Source organism: Cydia fagiglandana, chromosome 5 (assembly GCF_963556715.1).
Source record: "Cydia fagiglandana chromosome 5, ilCydFagi1.1, whole genome shotgun sequence".
Classification (NCBI taxonomy): Eukaryota; Metazoa; Arthropoda; class Insecta; order Lepidoptera; family Tortricidae; genus Cydia; species Cydia fagiglandana.
Window position 1 is genome coordinate 15920186 of NC_085936.1, and position 18134 is coordinate 15938319.

At 36.3% G+C, this 18134-nt stretch overlaps 1 long non-coding RNA gene across 1 annotated transcript; it reads right to left on the reverse strand.

Annotated features, from left to right (window-relative positions):
* Positions 1-4830: 4830 nt before the first annotated feature.
* LOC134664839 (uncharacterized) lies at positions 4831-14779 on the reverse strand. The gene is made up of 2 exons (XR_010098301.1): positions 14682-14779; positions 4831-4958 (listed from the first exon to the last, which is right to left on the reverse strand). It is a non-coding gene; the product is annotated as an uncharacterized LOC134664839 (long non-coding RNA).
* Between the last annotated feature and the right edge of the window lie 3355 nt (positions 14780-18134).

Genomic DNA, 18134 nt, shown 5'->3' on the forward strand with positions numbered 1-18134 from the left:
CTGTCACTTTTTAACACCGTGGGATAGAAAGACACGGACACCGTTTTATCACGTTGTCACGTAGACAGGAACGACCATCATATCCGTACTGGTTAATCTGATGGGGTTGCGGTAATATGAATAGACGACATGTTTTGAAGTATCAAATTTTATTTCAAGTAAATTTAGAGAGGGGAGGCCTTTGCCCAGCAGTGGGACACAATATAGGCTATACAAAAAAAAATAAAAATTAGAGAGGAGCTCTGTCAGGTTATATATTCGCCTTAAAGTTATAGTATTAATAGAGTTACAAGTAAATTATCATTCTTGCAAATATTTCTGTTTATGAATCACCAGCCTATACGTACGGCCCACTGCAGAACACAGGTAATAAGTGTCACTTGATATTACAAAAGTAAATAGGGTTGTAATAAAATTTACTGAAGAATTTAGTTTAAAACTTTCTAATAACTATAAATCAGCTTCCCATCCAAAACCGCTCCACTCTCAGCAAACACTGCAGCAAAATTGGAAAGCATACAGTCAGAACGTATTAGTGGGGTGCAGCGGCGGAAAATTGAACCATGTGTGATATGCTTTATTCATGATACCACGCAGTTGCGATTGTGTTGGCCAGTAATTCGCATTTCAATTCTGATAGCCCTTGACATTTTGCGAGTTGCGGACGCGTCTGTAGTTTCAATTTTAGAACGGTTTAAAACGGTTTTTTTTTGTCAACGGGCGTTAGGGCGCGACGTGATGCATATGGGTCTAATATGAATGTAGAAATAGGCTCAATACGTGTATGAATGTGCAATTGATAACGTAAAAAGCTACAGCCATAGTTTATTCACACGTTTCAATCGTTATTCCCAAATTATTCAGTTAACCGTTCTTAGTTATCATCTTATTCTTTATTTCGTATTCTTTCTATCTGTGTCAATAAACACCGCATTCGTCAAAATGCTAACGACAAAATGTTATAAAACCTCAAACTTCGTTAAGCTCTTTATTTCACGCATTATTCTAACAAAAGACGAGAAAGAAGATTTCCTCAGGATTAAGACAAGTGGCTCTTCCGTCCCAAGCGATGCAAAATTAAATAAATAAATAAACCCCCAACAGAAGCGGCGGAAACATAAAAATGTTACCTCAAAAATTCTGTCAACGCTCCCGAATCCCCGAACCTGTCTCATATATCACGACGATTTATTTTCAACTAGTACGTTTCTCGATTTCAGGGTATGGTAACACCTTAATTTAATATTAAATTTTGCTCTCTGCCTGCTTTCCTGTACAGAGCAGATGTCCTTTCGTTTTGTTATTCATGTTTTGCTCCAAGTAAATCTTAATGCTGAATCCAAGATGGTCGCTAGCAAAGTGGAGCACCATTAAGAAGTGGTCCGCATAGAATATGTAGGATTTCAAGCGGGTTTAATCTTAGAAACCGCTTTTAGTGAAACTTAAGCTACTACTTCAAGTTCTGAATTAAAGACTTTTAGTTATAAATAGCGAGCGAGGTATAAAATTAAAAGTAATTTATTTAACGTCACCCTTATAAGTTATTGGTCGATAACAATAGCTAATCGGTGGGTGTGAAGTATAAATGATCCCCTAAGTCAATATAATACAATACAATAGAGGAAAGAGCAAACTCCATAATTAAATGTTAGGAAATAAGTCGTTATGTTTACGATTATTGTTTATCATATACCTTCAACACATCCATTCATATTTAATACGTTTCCTTTCCCAGACTCACGCGTTGATTACGCTCTGCTATCTCGAATGGCCGTTTACAAGCAATTACTACCTTTAAACACGTGAATTAAAGGACGAGATTTGCATGTGCGGATGTAAATTAAGAGTTTTTGGAAGACGACATTATAGTCACAATGGTAGACGCCCACGGAAGGGAGACTTATGATGGGGCCATTAAATGTGCTACTTTACAGCCTCAAGTATTCAAGTTTAGATTTCTCAAAAACGATGGTTTGCAAGGAATCGTAATAATAATTAGGTTTTTTATAATGTGTTTATATGTATTTGTTGTTGTTTTTTATGTGCTTTTGTATTTTCCTTTTATATTCATGTTATAAACAACCTAACTTAAGAAGAAAAATAAATAAATGAAAATTTAATAACATCCGTATATAAATTAATGTAAAGTATCTACTTATGCTGTTTTGCATAAAGCTGTAAAACTGCATAGGTCCTTTTACTTTCTCAAGTACCTACATTTGCACGTAAAGTGTGTCATCTAATATTTAGCATGTACCTGTATAATAAATATTATATTTTGCTAAGTTCATATTCTTAATAGCCACAGTTACTTAATTTAACTAAAAAAATACGAACCAAAAATAGTATCGGAAGTCTCAATAATAAAATTGATAATTGTAAATCTCGGAAAGCAATAGACAAATCAATAAATTATTGAGCACTAAACTTAACTGAGTCCTTTCTGGGGATCTACCGTGAACATAGACAATCGAAAATTTTCTATTTGCTTCCCTGTCACTCGAATATGCAAGAGCAATAGAGATACAAATAGGCAAGGCAAACGCCGAAACGCGTTGCGGTTACAGCCCCTAGTTACTCTTACTTTAGTGGCCCCAAAAAATTAAGATGCACTGCTTAAGGCGACGCATAAATTTGAACGCCCGAAGAATCCACTGCAGTATTCGTAGGGATTATTTAAAAGCTTGAAACTGTACCGCGGACGAAGCCCAGATGACTCGGGACATAATAAAATAAACGCTTAGCGTCAACCGAGACTTAACCAACTTTATTATATTACACGTATGGAGTAATGCTGAAATAATGGTTGCTGTGGGTTGCTGTAGAACTACTTATGTATGTATTTGCTAACTCAATATAATTATGTCAGTTAAATACTATTACTATTTGTTAACGCAATACGTAGGTACCAGTTAGGTAACTGTAAGCTCAAATACTTCCTGAAGTAATGAACGTTGACTATTAACGACTATATTAGGTACCATAAATTAAAAATCTGCCACATGTGAATCGGACTCGCGCCCAAAGGGTTTCATACTTCGAACAATATTAACAATGTTTTTTTTTTTTTCTTAAGTTCGATTCACCCTTGACCGTATACTTTTTATAACTATATAGACGTGGTACGACTTAAGTCTCAAGATATTGATTTTTATTTACGACGTGGACGCAACTTTAGCATTGACATTTTTAAAAAATAAAAAAGAGAAGTAAACATCTTAAAATGATGATACGTAGTGAATTGTTCATTTACTACATCAAGTTAGTTTTCAGAAACAGTAAATATAGATAATTAAATCAGTTTAAAACATTCACATCAAATCTGTCAACTACCAGGAACTTATTTCTGACGCTATATTAAATTGGCATAGGCATAATTAAGTTAAATGCGTACTCAAAGTGAATCGTAAACACGAGAGCGCACAGATAAATTCTTACAGTACTTAAACCAAACATCGATATACGGCTTAAACATTTCACACAGAATTAAACACGAATAACTCATCAGATAACACAAATAATTTTAACGTTTGACAAAACAAACATTCGCACGCTCTACTGCATCAAATTTATTATAATTTCTCTACGGGAATTACGTCCAGAATAGGAAGACACTTTATATTCCTACGTACGTAGCCAACATGCCAATCATTTACGCGAACGAAACGCAACTGTCACTGTCGCACTAATATGGAGGAGTGAGAGACACAAGGCGTTTCGTTGTCGTAGCGCAAGCGATTATCACCTTGGCTAGGCACGCTGGTGTTCCTTGTAAGGAGTTTAAAGGGAGGGGAGGGGAGGATCTGTGTGAGCTGGTGGGTGTATTCTCAAGGCGCTTCAAGTTGTCACAGTCATTATTCTGTTCCGAGCGACTGCCGCGATAGTATCGCGCAGCCGGCCTGTCACTCAATGTAAATATTAAGCGTTCACACACGGAACGCTTTTATCGCGAGCGATGATGGCTGCGCTTGCTTATTATCTACGCTGGCTGATCAATTAGTTGTCCATCAATTGAATATTCAATTTGCCTCGCATTTAAAGAATCCTTGCCGGGAGTTAGATGCGTTTGTTGGTGATTTGTTTCAGAGTTAAAATGACGACTTTAGTAAATATAAAGCAAAATTTTATTATCGTTACGGTCAAATCTGTAGTAGTCTATAATACCGAATGGACAGTAAGAATACAAAAAAAAACTATAAATGTAGTGTAATTTAAAATCCAATAAAAATATATTTTGTACTTACAGAAAATTATATACAAGTAAAACTATTATAAATCGTGGCAGGTTTACTAAATATTTACCGCGGGCGATATTATGTCACAAACGACTACTGTACAGATGATGTAGTGAATAATCTTTTCTCGTCCTATTTTCTCCTTTGTCGTGCTACTCCATTCAGCCTCAGTACAAAAAGTAGGTAAGTACTACGAGTATTATATGTGTAATTAAATACGTTCAATACGACATTTTTGCGTCATTCAGTAAGTACATCAATTCCAAATCGAAAACTCCATTTGTTTTCCGGTGTTAAAGGATTTAAAACTTAGTAAAGCGTAAAATTCAATATTGTAAAAGGAAAAACGCAGTGCATTTTAATCAAAATGGCATTAGTATAATCGCATAGGAATGTGTATTACACTTTAGTGACACACAGCTGTGTTGTTCCACCAAATAGCTTAAATTCTAAATTTAGAGACTCATTCAAGATTTAATTCTATGATTAACTATATGAGAAGTATAAAATAGGGACGTTTGTCAATAAAGCAATATTAATGACATAATATTCTTTACAGTACATTTGGGGCTGGAGCTGGCATGGGCTACTTCACCGCACTAGTGCTATAATTAGTACATTACGCAACTATGTCGAAAATTTAAAGGGCAATATGTTGTACTGTAAAACGTTGTACGATACATGTGCGAATAGGTAATTCCCAACTCGTGTCAATTTAAAACACTCCCTTCAGCAGTGTTTTAACTTATCGCCACTTGTTTCGAATTTCCTATTTTTCGCACTTTTACCGTAATGTATTATTAATGACATTTTTCCCAAGTAGGGGAAGAGATTTTAACCAAGTATTTAGACTTATTTCATAAAAGTAGGAAGTTGCTCTAACTTCCTACTGTAAATATACCTGTGTTTAAAATCTTGCTTGTAGAATGGTTAAGGAACCATTCTACAAGCAAGATTTTAACACAGGTATATTTTCGGAGTTACTGAGATAAAAGGTAAAAATCCGCGCCACGTCCAAATCTTCCGTCGCAAGTTTCGCGCGGCGTGACATATCTTGTGTCCTTCTAATTTCCTGGTTGTACGCCCTCTCCTAATAAGTGAAATCAAATACGCAACACTTTACTGATATTAACTATTTTTGACTGTGTGTAGTGTCGGTTAAACGAGGGTGGCGCGTGGCCGATACTATCGGTGTAAGCCGCGAGGGTGCTCTGCCTGCCTTTATAATATTTGTATACTGTAAAAAGCACATAAAATATAATGAAAAAAAAATCATTTTATCACATGAACGTCGAAACGAAAGTTTAAATTCAATGAAATAGGTGAAAGAAAACCATTTTAAACCTAAGAAATGCCATTGAAATCAGCACTTTTTATTTTATTATCAAGATTGAATAAAGAATGTCACATAAAACAATCTCATTTAATTAAATTTCAGTTCATATATTATGTTTCATAGAAAAAATAATTAAATAGAATAAAACCAGCAAAAATATTTACTGATGATTTCAAAGTGTAAAAAAAAAATCAGTTTCATTCGATGGCTAAGTGAAAATAATATTATAAACCTTTGTAGAAAATTATACGTACATAACATGTTTTATTTTCTGTTCTTTCCTATTCGAAATTCCATACCGTACACATTGTGAAAAGGCCGTGCAAAATGAATATTCTGTCGATTCAATCGGAAAACAATATGCTGATATATTTCTACAGATGAAAATAAAAAATAAAAATGATTAATAATCCGTCAACGGCTGTTTGGCAGCATCGGTATTCCAAAAGAGGGTTTTAATCGTAGTTACAAATTCAATTTACCCCGTCGGCCGATAGGGTACGTATCGGATAATTTGCATAGTTATTGTAAACATGGGTCAGTCCTGCATAAACCGCGCCTATGACAGCTCTCCTCAAATGCAAATGTAAGTCGATTTCCTACAACTGCTGGAAGTGTTCAATTAAATCATTATTTTCGCGTTTTTCGATATATCGAGTTGTAAATGTCAGCTGAAGCTCCCCAAAAACCAAGTAACAGTGGTTTTCAGTTATAGTATAAACAACATTATTTGCGGTATTTGACACATTATGACTGACGTATATAGAGATGTAACTAACGCAAATCGATTGTCACAGCAAGCGATTACGATTTGATGGCACGTAGACTGAGGTATCGAATTGTGACGTATAATGAATTTTTATTTGAGATTTAAATAAAGCTATAATTATATGGTTTTCCCGCAAGCTAAAGCATTTAATACACCGACCGAGTAGGTCGCACCCACTGTCAAAATTGAAACTAACTGGGGATCTATTTTAAAGTTTATTTATGTTATTTATGTGTCAAATTTGTTGTCTGTTAAGTGACGATAAATATATCCATATTTACAGTTAATTATCCACCTTTTCCTTATTTTTATTAAAAGAAAAATGAAAAATTCATATCGATTTATTTAGACGACTACCGATTCATGACGGTGGTGTCCGGCCAACCCTAAAATTAAAAATAAAAGACGTAGAACGTAAACGTTCGCAGTGCAGTTGTTTTCCTTTGTGATTTCGATGTGCAAGACATTTTACGTAGTATTGCTGTTGTGAGTGACAGACGTCAAATACCGCAAATAATGTTGTTTACCCTATAGGCAGTTGTCAAATTTCAAGTTGTAATTATAATTATAAGGCCCACTTGTATTATTCCACTAACCCGGGGTTAACTGGTTGAACCTGGAGTTGCCATGTTACCAGTACAATTTGACACTAGGTTTAATTGCTTAACTCCGGGTTAGTGGGATGGTGCAAGTGAGCTTAACTACTTTAGAACGCGAACTGAAGAGATATTTACTTACAGTTAAAAACAGTGAAACTTTACGTTTTCCGTTTACTTTTGTACCAGTATGCCTTATTAAAAAGACGGGCTAAAATGAATGTCATTAACATTATAACGTTACAGACGACAAGTCTCATCTAAGGGTAACATTCCATTTCTGACCGCAGCTGCACTTGGAAGGCGTTGGTGTTATTGCCAATTTCCATAGTAAAATGAATGGTAGTGCTGCTGCCATTGGAAATGGACTGTTACCTTAAGAGTCAGAGGTATGCATGCACTTGCGTTCGTGAACGTTTTCCCGTGAGGCTTGTGAGAACTGACGCTGCCGTCTGCCTTGTACTGGTGACGTGGAACGTGCATGCGTCGTGCAACACTTATGCTTCTGTCAGTGGTACGAGCTTCTATTCCACTAACCACTTTAGAATTGACTGCCGCGGCCCATGGGGGATATCCAATAATATCCATGCATCCGCGAAAATAACTGTCTGATGGCACTAATTATTTGATACTAAGCTTCTGTCCGTGACTTTTGCGTGAGATGATGATGATTGATAAAATCTATCCTATGTCCTTATTCGGGCTTCAAACTATCCCCATACCAAATTTAATCTAAATTGGTTAAGCAGTTTAAGTGTGAAAAGGTTACAAACAGATAGAGAAATCCGTGAAAATACTGCACTTACTGTTAATACTTGCATAACTTACTCGACTTTAGTAAATGAAGGAAAAACTGAGACCTCTTAAATTATTGTGATCGATGTCTACTCAAATAATCTACTCAGTATCTAGTAATATTTAGTATTTTATACTTCCTTTAATATCTTGTTCCGGAGTAACTTAAATTAACCTCATTCTCTGATTGCTTACGCTATTCGCCGAACTTACAGAATACTGTATAAAACATAGAAAGAGGGCCTCGTTAAGAACAGTATTATACGAGTAGGGAAACCACAAGAATTTCAGTTTTTTGTACCGAGCTGATTGCGCCGTGGTGCCGCTATTATGCAGTTCCTGAAACGAATATATGAAGAAAATCAGGAGCCGAGTAAAAAATGGTTAACAACGCTGTATCTCTATTGTATAAATAAATAGGACATTAATACAATGGCTGAAGCCTAGACCGGCGATGTTTTATGAAAGTTATACAGATTAAAGTTCTAATTTGTCTTTTCTGTTCTCTTACAAAAAACAATTTTTACATTTAAAAACTACATCAGGAGTTCCAGTGTCCATAACTTTCATGAATAGTCTAGAAAAAATGGTTTTCTACGTGCGAAACAAAGTCATATTGGTATAGGACATAAATATCCTACGCCATACTGATTTCTGAACCGATACACCGATGACAATGTAAATAAGATTTCATGCTTCCTGTGAAATGGGCATAGATAGTGTTATCTACAGATACAGAAAAGTAGCTTATCAGGTACCTATCGCCGTCGGCTTTTACGTCAACCGAGAGGTTACAGTATAAACAGAGAGGCTACAGTACAGTATAAAGCTCTTCAAAAAAGGAGTGTACACGTTTTTAAAGGGTCCGCAAAATGCATGTAACACCCTGTAGTTGCAGGCGTGCATTGGCTACGGTGACTGCGTACCTTCAGGCGGGCCGTATGCTTGTTTACCTCCGACATGTTATAAAAAGAAAACTTACCCTTACTGACCTCACGCGTATTAACCAATCCAACCACGCCTGCCCATGATTCCAGTCAAACATACTCCCTTACCAGCTCAGAATTCAGGTGAACACGTCTAATCTAACTTGGCCTGCCTTGATCCATTCAATGTCCCCCCGTGGAACTAATTTCCATAGATTAGGGGACGCAGGGGAGGTCAAACTAGACCGGCGGACCGGGGTGTCGGTTGCTTTTGTGTTTATAATCAGATGCACCTCGATTATTGAATGCCGAGAAGTGAGTGATGATTTGATTGTATGAGATAATGGTATTTAAATTGTTTGTAAATTCTGCTGATGCCCCTTATTCGTAGTGTTGCATATTGGAAACCATTGCATAGTCTCATAAAGTAGTACTGATTCATTGCACGATGACACAAATAAAATAAATATGATATCAATATGTAGATACAGCATTCAATGTTAGTCGTCTTTTTTAACAAAAATTGTAAAATTATTTTAGAATTCTAAGCTAACATTTTACAGACGTAGCTTAAGAGCTTACTAAGATTAGTCTATACAATCACGACGCTTAATCTCAGATTTCCAGTTTAGTTAAATCAGCCCTAAAAATCTAATGAAATTTTCAATCGAAGCAATCAAGGGCCATCATCGGAATCGGAAAATTGGTTTCAATTGACTATAAACTTCTTTGAATTTAATACAAAAACAAAATACATAGTTTGTTTTCCTTGAACTGTAATAAAAACCGCTCATAATGAGCTCTAAGCATCGGAAAGTAAGCTTTGAAATCAATAAAATAGGCAACTTAAAAATCGATTAGAAACTATTCCTCGAAAACTCGATTTCAGAGATCGTAACCGGCCGATAGCTGTAGTAGAAATCATTCACAAATCTATCAGACCAATCAAACAAAACGACTATGACTATTGACTACTTACACAAAGTCACACCTACACAGGCAAAGTTGAGCACACATCCGTGAGTACCGCAGGACACAGCTGTAAAATAACAGTAAAGCAAATAAGTATTGACGTGGAGTGATACGCTATTCCTCAGAGTTAGATAGACGAAGTTTGAAGCTTTGTGCACTAAAGAAGTTTCAAGCAACCTGTGAATTGCATTTCTTAAACTTTGTAACTTATCGTGCCACCTTAGAGAGTCACGGATAAGTATTATTGAAATATAAAAAGAACGAAGATTTTAGTATTATGAAATTATTCTATGGAGATAACTTAAAATAATTTACGGTGTTTTGCTAAATTAGGAACTGAATTCAGTTTGGAGTTCGATTTTTTTCATAATTATTCACAAAATTACAATGCATGCATTATACATACGTTACTCGAGCTAACTTGACTGATTTTCAAAGTTCCCCCAAAAAATAATCCCATAAAGAGTTTAAATAACCTTAGTCAATAATCTACTAGTTTTAAGTAATTTTCTAATTTGGCATAGAGAAACATATCTTGTCTTCGGTTTAATTTATTCCCAAACTTAAGGTTACTTAGGCTAGCACTTAATTTTTGGTTGTGACTTATATTTTCTTATAATATTATTTTTACATTTTGTTCTGGTGTGTTGCGGTTCTTTCTTTTGTGATCAGAAATTTTAAATCGGAATCTAAATCTGTGCAAGTCAATATGACCCACTTACACGAAAAAAATGTTTACTGTCCATTGAATACTGCGACATAGACTGGTCGATAAGGATTAAGCCGAAAGGTCTAAACTGAATAAACAATGTGACGACCGGCACCCTCGCGTACACGGAGCGTTAATGTAAAAACGGACTGTATTATTTATTTACATGTACGGAATGTTGTGCGGTAATGTCCTACTGTAGCTATGTAATGTGATTCAATGTTTAGGTCGACTTGGATTGCATTCCTTGCGTGTGTTGATTTTCTTTTGTTTAAGTTATTTTGTCCGTTTCATAAAATAGCCACGGTAAGCAATTATTTATAACCTGTCATCAGCTTTAGCCGCTTTCGTACTGAGAATCAACACAAAATGCAATCAGGAGACGTGTCATCAGGCATCTCGTTCGGACGTATTGGTGCAAGTGAGATGGCTGCTAACATTACTCAAGGACGTATAAATACTTTTTTAAATTCTTGAAACTAATAAATTGGTTTACTAAATATAAGTTATTTACTGTGCAAAAGGATTTTACCTGCCTAAATTTTAATGCAGTTAGGAGTCTACACGGAAATTCGTACCTATTTTGAATTGAAATTGCGCGTAAGCATACCATTTTTATAATAACCTCTAGCCGCCCATACAAACTCAAACTTTGCCAAACAAAATGAAACTTTATTTTGTCAACACTTAGTTCAAATTAGAATGGAACAGGAGACCTTTTTATAGGTCTCTGGGTGGCTAGAGGATAAAGGATGGTCTATTATTTATTTTTAGCATGTAGTTACGCTATATTGGTATTTGACTTTAATTATAAGTATTTTTAATTACCCTAAACCTAAACCCTAACAAATAAATGAATGCTAAGAAAAATCAAAACACTACGAGTATATGTATTTGTGACGAAATAATAGTGCCAAAACAACTTGAGTAACTTTTTTTCAACGTCAAACACCATCTTTTCCCACCTTCCCCTGCATCAAAGATTATAACTATTATAAGTCCTAGTGGAGTATTATAAGTACGAGTAGTGGAGACCACGGACTAGCAAGCGCAGCGTAGGACGTCCACCCACAAGATGGACAGACGACCTTGTTAAGGTCGCCGGAAGACGCTGGATGCGGGTCGCTTCCAACCAGCACGTATGGAGGTCCAAGGGGGAGGCCTATGTTCAGCAGTGGACGTCTTATGGCTGAGATGATGATGATGAAGTCCTAATACGAGTAATTACTCGTCATCTCAATAATTCTATCTTAAGTCTCGAATGAAAACTAATTTCCGTGGCTAATCGCTTCTTTTTCATTACCTCTCCCTCGGCGCAAAAACTGAACTCTGCACATGAAGATTGATGGGCATCATGGGCATTGGTCTAGGGATAGAGGTCGAGGTTACGTGAAGGTCACGGTTTTAGGGGCATGTTAATAACGGATGAACTACACATACTCGTATTTTAATCATCGCTACCTCTCCTAGCGTATATCGTTGTGATATTTTTGCAGCCTTTGTTGTGTAGGATGTTATTGCAGGTGACTGTATAGAGAGATAAGGCAGCCAGCGTTATGGGATCCATGCTGCATGCAGAGCTTTTGGACGGGGTAACTTCGGTAGAAATTTTTGTATATCTGTAGTTCTTTTTATATCTTTAATCTTAGATTAAATATATGATTGTTATTAACCAAACTTCTGAGAATCGAACTGTCTCAGTTGATTAACCCCTCTAAACTTCTGATAATACAATGTACCATTGTAGACCTTATTACTGGAATGCACGAGGTTAAATCTACGGTAACCGTGCGCATCTGTGGCCAACTATGGTGGCCAAAAAAATTTGTAGAGTCAGACCGAGAATAGTCTGCAGCGATTTTGATAGCCCACGCAGAACAAGTGTTATTTACCTACTCATCATAATTTCATAGAAGTTTCATAAGACTTTTCTTGGTCTAACTCTAGAGTCGCACTCTAGAGTTTAAAATGACACTTGTACTGCGTGGGATATCTAAATCGCTGCAAACTTTTCACGGTTTGACTCTAGCTCATTTTGCCGACCCTTAAGTACCCACCATTTCCAATTAGATATACGTACTTCGGTTTTATTTAGTAAAACACATTACATTCAGATGTATTTACCAATACATACATGGGGTATAATACAAACCTATATTAATAATGTATGCAGCAGTAATTCTGTAACAGCAACGCTGCTGCATTCGCCATCCTTCGTAACTTCACTTGTAGGTGAATAGCAGTAAATTACATTATTAATATTTAATATTTTACAAGAATAGCCCTAAGGTTTTCATATACTCGTGTAGGTAACCCTTGAACGTGCTGCCATGTTGTCACGTCAAAATATCAGTGTAAATATCATGCTCTTAAAGCGTAATGAGGTAGGGAGTGCCGTTCCTTGTCGGGCTGGAAGCGTGCGTGTGGGTAGTGAGCCCCTTGTTCTGTTATATTATATCTATTAAGATAAATATCTGTAAGTCTTGCTACGTATTTCATTTGTAGTTGGGCGTTTTCAGAAATAAAAATTGAAAACCTGATTCTTTCACATCTGGACGTTCTTGGGCTCATTCTACTCAGAATCGACAGCATTCTCCATCCCACCATTAAAAAAAGATGTCCCAAAATGTCCATTCCATTACGTCACGTTTTAGTATGAAATTTTTTTTCACTTGTATGTGCGTGACGTAAAGGAATGTACAATTTTCATACAAATTTTTGGGACATTTTATTTTATCATCAGAATTGAATATGCTAGTGATTCTGAGTTGAAAGAACCCAAAAACACTGTGAGAATCGGCTCTTCGATATTTATTTCTGAAAACGCCCAGTTGGATTTGTAGTTAGTTCGGCAGGATCGGGCAAAGTGGTGTGCTCTCGTTTCGGAGGCCAAGATCCTCTTTGGAGCGCTGAGCCGTATTAGTTAGTTAGTTGTAGTTGGATCGACTATAAACTAAAGGATTTAATAAGCACTATAAAACTTTTACACAAGGCTTATAACCATGATAAGTGGATTGTCATGGGTTGGCCGATTGAGTGAAGACATTAAGCCATTAATATTTAATAATAAAATGGTTGTATTCAAATTGACTGGCTTATTTGTAGCGTGGTTGGTGGTCATGGTCATAATTTGGGAATCAAATATTTACGTCAGTTTTATTTAATATAATTGCGACCATAAATATTAGGGGCGGGGCCTGGGTCAAACAACATAACTTAGGTTTCTATAATAGGATCACAGAATAGGGTAGTTGACTGACTAGTCGAATCAGTTCCTTTTTTCGAACTGTCAAAACTACTCTAGCCACTATGGAATTGATATGAAAAACAAAACAATGACGTCACGGTCAAGCTACGTACTGTTTATTGTTCTTTCAGATTTATTAAATATAAATTGTATCTGAAAATAACTGCGGTCTAGGTTTATCTAATATTTTTGGTGCATTATTTCGTAGTGTGAAATAATATATTTTAAATACCTACAGGCAACATCCATATTAGGCATATCCTCGTTATACTCGCTTTTGAAAACCAAAGGGTAGGTGTAGATATTTTTACCAAGGTGTGTTGTGCGACAGCGGTCGCGGGTCGCCCTGCTCGCCCCCGTAACGTATTGGCTGGCTTACCCTGACTGATTTATTACATACGTAAATCTCCGATTTACACGACGTTCTGTACTCGGAGATCCAGACGATATCATGGTAATATGTGGATATCGTTTAACTGTAGTATTAAAATACTCCTTATCGTACATAACGAATACGTACTGTCTACAAAGAACAAACTAGATCACTAGACTGCAACTTAAGACAGACATTTGGCTATGCCTGACCCGCTAGCAAGAGATGCATTCTCGCGCGCGACTCCATATTTCAAGTCGCGTTAAGGCTCCTCTTCACGTTGGGCCAACGCCAACGCCAACGAGGGACGCATTTATGCGTTAGAGGGAGCAAGTGATATTGCTATCTCATCCTACCGCATGGCTGCGTCCCTCGTTGGCGTTGGCGTTGGCCCAACGTGAAGAGGAGCCTTTAGACGTATGGAGTCGCGCTTGAAAACATCCTATTACTCGAATAAGTCATCTTAGAGGGTCTGTTATAACCTATACCAGTTTTTTAAATTGCAAGGATTAAAAGAAGCTCAAAACGCAAATATTAACCACTAATAATAGGTACATAATACATGAAAATAATTTTACAGTACATATGGTCCTATTTTCCCCCACTAGTGCGTAAAATAGCACTTTTCGTGCGATGTCAAAAGTTTAAAGGGCCATATGTACTGTAAACCGTTGTATGATACACGTGCGAATAGGTAATTCGCAACTCGTGTCGATTTAAAACACTCCCTTCGGTCGTGTTTTAATTTATCGCCACTCGTTTCGAATTTCCTATTTTTCGCACTTGTATCGTAAATAACTATTAATTTACCAGAAATTATTTATAGTTTTGGACACATTACATAATACATCTTAAATAATTACGAAAGTACCAGTTACGAAAGTAACAATGAAAGCACAATTACGAAAGTAGTAGTATATTTACCAGAATAGAATTCAATAAGTGTAACCTATTTTCTTAAATTTCTAGTCAATTACTCTTATTTAATATCTTGTTAAGTGTGAACGCTTAACACCTAAATACCGTCTAAGTTGATTCAGTATAATTACAAAAATAACGTAAAATCTTTATTAAAATTAACGCAATTTGCGTCATAAAAATTCTCTCAAGTTTAGTCTTAATTATGATTTGAAACAAAAAGTAAACAAATTTAAATTAATGAATCTGATGAAAAATACGTCTTCTGCTTGGTTTCAATTAATTTTGTAATAGTGAGAAAACAAGGGGTTTTCGGCGAAAGCTGGATTTTAATAACAGGGCAAAGAAAGTTTAGATTAAAGGTTTGAGAAAAATGTACCTAACTAATTCCAACGATTTGTTTTTATAGTTCAAAATACACTTCGCTGAGCAGCTGTTTCAGAACTTATAGACACAGAATAAATAATAGTAGGTACTAGGTACAGAAGACTCACTCTCTAACAAAACGCGTCTGTTACGATCAGCACAGCGCTAGGTGGCGACAGCGCCACGCGCGGCTTATGGCTTTCCCCAAAATTGGGATGAAACAGATGTACTTTTAGCTTACTGTAGCAAAGCGACGAAATCGCGGAGTGAGCCCCACCTGACTTAGATCCGACGTTAATTTTATATTAAATTAATTCGTATTTGGTATTACTGTCATCATTGTTGCATAAAACGTGCAGAGGATGTAAATAAACAGAACGGATCTCAACATCAGCCGAAGGGAATTGATTTATGATTACTGAAATTTGGCATAGCTAACCTAACACTTAGGTCCTAACCTAATTCTTGTTCACGTCACGAATAGGCCAAAAAAACAAGTCAAATTTGTTTTATCAAGGCGACGGAAATTTTGCACTTCGCATAATTCGTCATTGTCAAGAATTTGATGAAGAATATACCTATTAATTATTGTTGTAATTGTAACGAACTACTATCGTTTTTCAAAACACAATAAAAACCTACAAAATGGGAGACAAAATAGAAATGTTTTCATTTCTATTTAGTTCTCACCTAAGAGATGAATAGGTATGCCTAATTTCATGCTTTCTTCCACAATACATGGTCCTAAACTTTTGAAATTTGTTACAGAAACCTAACAAATGTGATGTCGTCCATATCACATTTTTTTAAATGAAAGTCGCTTTAACAAAAGCCCCGTTTAAAGCTACAGTCAAAAAATCGATACCAATCTAACAATCCATTACGCTTCCGATATAAAGTCACGAATCGACAATAAAGGTAACGCATCGAATGCGTTTAACGGTAATTAGTATGACTGTTGTAGGCCCACGAATGGCCGTCGTGTGGAGCGTGTGTGGTGTCCAATAATAATAATGGCAGTTTATGATGCTATATTTTTGAAATTGAATAAAAATATAGCTATCGTATGGGGTCGAAAAGTGCTCGAGTGGAGACCACGGACTAGCAAGCGCAGCGTAGGACGTCCACCCACAAGATGGACGGACGACCTTGTTAAGGCCGCCGGAAGACGCTGGATGCGGGTCGCTTCCAACCGATACGGAATGGAGGTCCAAGGGGGAGGCCTATGTTCAGCAGTGGACGTCTTATAGCTGAGATGATGATGATGATGATAGCTATCGTTGTTACCTACAGCTGCAGGTTTTTTCCGTAGTAGTTTCAGAAGTTTTAAACGGTCAGAAACATACCTATACATTTCCCGCACTGCTGGAGTTAGAAAACTCAATAGAATTTGGTTACTGCTTATTATCAGGCGGGTTTTATGTTTGTTTCCCCCTAAAGTGGAACCTATCAAATATTATATATTTTTTATATTATAGGACATTCTTACACACAGTAAGTCCCACTACACACAGTAAGCTCAAGAAGGCTTGTATTGTGAGTACTCAGACAACGATATATATAATATATAAATACTTAAATACATAGAAAACAACCGTGTCTCAGGAACAAATATCTGTGTCATCACACAAATAAATGCCCTTACTGAAATTCGAACCCAGGACTATCGGCTTCACAGCCAGGAGGGTCACTACCCACTAAGCCAGACCTGTCGTCATATAAAAATATATCTCCCATGACGACCTCTACAACTTATCTAAAAAGATAGCACGGCTTGTAATAATTAAATGAATTATGGATGCTTTGGGCTGAACCAAAGCCAGTGATTGTTTTGGGCCTGTTAATTAATGGAAAATAGAAATCGCGTAATCAAGGAAGTAATTTTCCACCATGCCCACTTTAAAAAGCGGCCAAGTGCGAGTCGGACTCGCCCATGAAGGGTTCCGTAGGAGCAAGTAACATAATAAAATTGCGGTTTAAAAGAAAACTACTTACTAGATCTCGTTCAAACCAATTTTCGGTGGAAGTTTGCATGGTAATGTACATCATATATTTTTTTTAGTATTAATATCATTCTCTTATTTTAGAAGTTACAGGACCCGGGACACACATTTTACCACTTTGGAAGTGTCTCTCGCGCAAACTATTCAGTTTAGAAAAAAATGATATTAGAAAACTCAATAGGTATCATTTTTGAAGACCTATCCATAGATATCCAGTTCGAAGTATGGGAACCACCAAAATTTTTTTTTTCTATTTTTGGGTGAAAATCTTAATGCGGTTCACAGAATACATCTACTTATCAAGTTTCAACAGTATAGTTCTTATAGTTTCGGAACAAAATGGCTGTGACATACACGGACATACAGACGGACAGACATGACAAATCCATAAGGGTTTCGTTTTTTACCATTTGGCTACGGAACCCCAAAAAGGTTGATAATGATTTATTTTAACTTAGCTGCATTCTAATTTCCATGGGAAATGGAGCTGATTACAAAGGCAGATTGCATCATTATCTGGCTTATTTTGGCAGCTGATTAGTCAGATCCCAGTGGAGTTAATCAGAACTATCCGCGTTTTCACTTGCATAATTAGTTGCTCTATATATGGTACAAATATCCGTGCATTTTGCGCTGCTGGCAGTAGACATAATTAAAGAGTGATTTCAATTTGTTCTATGATAGGTCATGACATTGCTATGGACATTCCGTTCGTCTACTGTAACTTCTTATGATATAGGTAATGCAAAGGTTTCGCAAAGGTCATAGTAAAAATTTCCAGGCATAAAAATTGTATTAACTAATTTATTTACTAGAAAAAAGCCGCAATTGTGGGTAAATTAAATGAAACACGTTCACTCTCCCCTGACTTAAAACATCGCAAATTGTC